Source organism: Schistocerca serialis, chromosome 3, assembly GCF_023864345.2.
Source record: "Schistocerca serialis cubense isolate TAMUIC-IGC-003099 chromosome 3, iqSchSeri2.2, whole genome shotgun sequence".
Lineage (NCBI taxonomy): Eukaryota > Metazoa > Arthropoda > Insecta > Orthoptera > Acrididae > Schistocerca > Schistocerca serialis.
The window spans coordinates 175,009,664-175,013,181 of record NC_064640.1 but is presented as its reverse complement, the minus strand read 5'-3'; positions in this window follow the sequence as shown (position 1 = coordinate 175,013,181).

The window sequence follows — 3,518 nt, the reverse complement described above, 5'->3', positions numbered from 1 at the left end:
TTTTTGGAGAGGATAATTTGGAATTCTGCTGCGAATGCTACCTTTTTTTTCAGGATCTTTCTCGTGGAACCATATTTATAGGCCGACTCGGTGTAATGTTGACAGCAAACTATCAACATTTGGCAGCGTTTGGCGTGAACTTTTCTAGAGAAGTAACTCTTAACCACGTATATTATAGGTCATTATCAACCGGAAGTTCATGGTAACAAACACCACTAATTTTTCCTTTCTCATTCGTACAGAACAGCACACAGCAGTAAGGCATCTGTAAGGAATAACGACTATCATATACCACAGATACGTATTATCAATGTACCGGGTGATCAAAAAGTCAGTATAAATTTGAAAACTGAATAAATCACGGAATAATGTAGATAGAGAGGTACAAATTGACAGACATGCTTAGAATGACATGATGTTTTATTAGAACCAAAAAAATACAAACGTTCAAAAAATGTCCGATAGATGGCGCTTCATCTGATCAGAATAGCAATAATTAGCATAACAAAGTAAGACAAAGCAAAGATGATGTTCTTTACAGGAAACACTCAGTATGTCCATCATCATTCATCAACAATATCTGTAGTCGAGGAATAATGTTGTGAACAGCACTGTAAAGCATGTCCGGAGTTATGGTGAGGCATTGGCGTCGGATGTTGTCTTTCAGAATTCCTAGAGATGTCGGTCGATCACGATACACTTGCGACTTAAGGTAACCCCAAAGCCAATAATCGCACAAACTGAGGTCTGGGGACCTGGGAGGCCAAGCATGACGAAAGTGGTGGCAGAGCACACGATCATCACCAAACGACGCGCGCAAGAGATCTTTCACGCTTCTAGCAATATGAGGTGGAGCGCCATCCTGCATAAACATCGTACGTTCCAGCAGGTGTTTATCAGCCAGGCTGGGGATGATGCGATTCTGTAATATATCGGCGTACCTCTCACCCGTCACGGTAGCAGTTTTGCTGTCCAGCGCCATCCGTCGGACATTTTGTGAACTTTGTTTTTTTTGTTTCTAATGAAACCCCATGTCATTCCAGGTATGTGTGTCAATTTTTACCCCTCTATCTACATTATTCCGTGGTTTATTAAGTTTTCAAATTTATACTGACTTTTTGATCACCCTGTAATTTTAGTGCAAATATTCAACACAAAGAGCAGCATGCACAACTGAACTACAAATGCAAATACTAAAACAATATTTTCAACACCATGCAGTTTCTCTATTGCTTACCTTCATCGAAAGACTACAATACTGAAACAAAATAAATCCAACAAATTACGTACTCACTATTCACAAACTACACAAGAATATGTGATTTTGAAACTAGTAATTGCAGTCCAGTAACTCCAGGGGAACTGTTGGTATGTGGCGCCACGTGCGCGGAAACTTGCAAATTCCACCGACATACTCGCCTCTATATGATCCTGGAAAGTTCCAAGTCTGTTAGAGCATAAGAGCAGGCTATGCTCCAAACCAGCAATGGCCGAGAAAGTTGCATAATTATAAGCGTAATCATCTCCGACCAGGTGGCTGACACAAAAGGCACTGCTACGAAATGAGTCTGCCAGGAAGGGGACATCTAGCCACAGCAAACCAATCGTAACTTGCAGACATGTTCACCAGCGGAAATCTGTCGCCGAGTATACGGATAAACGTTGCTAACAGTTTACGTGCCAAGCATTCCCCTCCTCCCCCTCTTCCTCTCTGGACTAACAAGAAACCAGCTGCAAGAAGAAATCAGCTACTCATACTCCCCCAAACTTCCCATTCGTAATACCAGAGTGTGTGGGCCACCCCATTCACATCGCGACAACACTCCCAGGTGGAATGGAGAACCGTAATTATAATTACGATATCTAATCAAAATAAATAATAAAGTATTACTGGTATATACATTATTATAAGTCTCGTATATTACCTTCTGGAGAACTCGCAATTAACGTAATTTCAACTGCTCCATAGTATTCCAAAGACACACACTGGACGGCTAGCACACTGCAGTATTAAAAAAATTGCTACGAAAACTTGTCTGGGCATTAATAATGAGGGATATCGCATGTACCCTGATCAGCCAGAACATTATGACCACTGACTTACTATCGATATAAGCCCGTCCAGGCGATAGCAGCGTCACCTGGCGAGGAATGACTGTTAGTCACACACACGCACGGTGCATGTAGTATGCCGGCCGGTGTGGCCGTGCGGTTCTAGGCGCTTCAGTTTGGAACCGCGTGACTGCTACTGTCGCAGGTTCGAATCCTGCCTCGGGCATGGATGTGTGTGATGTCCTTAGGTTAGTTAGGTTTAAGTAGTTCTAAGTTGTAGGGGACTGATGACCACAGATGCTAAGTCCCATAGTGCTCAGAGCCATATGAGCCATTTGCATGTAGTATCAGTGAGCGTGCTGTCCGTGTGTAGTATGAGGAAGGCACGCGGTATATCTGACTTTGACCGAGGGCAGGTTGTGACGGTCCGGCGGCTCGGCACGAGCATTTCAGAAACTGCGGGACTTGTTGGGTGTTTGAGGAGTGCTATGGTGAATGTGGCGTCCAGAAGTCGTGGAGTGGGGCAGCCACCCCTCATTACAGCCATCAGACGTCGTAGGCTGGGCAGAGTGGTAAAACAGGACAGGCGGCGATTTGTGGCACAACTAACGACAGACTTTAAAGCTGGGCAGAGTAAAAGTGTGTCTCAGTCTGGAGCCGCGCGACCGCTACGGTCGCAGGTTCGAATTCTGCCTCGGGCATGGATGTGTGTGATGTCCTTAGGTTAGTCAGGTTTAAGTAGTTCTAAGTTCTAGGGGACTGATGATCTCAGATGTTAAGTACCATAGTGCTCAGAGCCATTTGAACCATACATGTGTGTCTGAACACACAGTGCACCGAAAATTCCTAACGATGGGCCTCCACAGCCGACGACCCATGCATGTGCCAATGTTAACCCAACGACTTCGGCAACTACGGCTGAAATGGGCACTTGACCATCGGCACTGAACGTTGGCGCAATGGCTGATGGGAGGGCAAGAATCCGTCGTTTTCCAGTGGAACTGCTCCTTGACACCTGTACTGCGGGAAGGAGACAAGCTGGCGACGACTCCATTGTGCTCTTGGGAACATTCACTTGGGCATCTACGGGTCCAGTGGAGCTCTCGTGCAAGACACCGTGACAGCCAAGGAGTATCGTACGTTGGTTGAAGACCCGTACACCCCTTCCTGACGCACACGTTTCCCGATTGCAGCGGCATTTTTCAACAAGATAATGCACCGTGTCACAAGGCCAGAAGTGTGATGGAGTGTTTCGAGGAAAACATTGGCGACTTCCATTTAACGTGCTAGCTGTCCTTTTCGGCAAATCTGAAACCGGTAGATCTCATCTGGGATGTGACTGAAATTGATGTCAGAGCTCGTCGTCCCCCTCCCCAGAATTTAGGGGAGTTAGGTAACTTGTGCGTGCAGAAATGGTGCAGACTCCCTCCAGCGACCTACGAGCTGTCCCTTCCACTGGAAGTTCG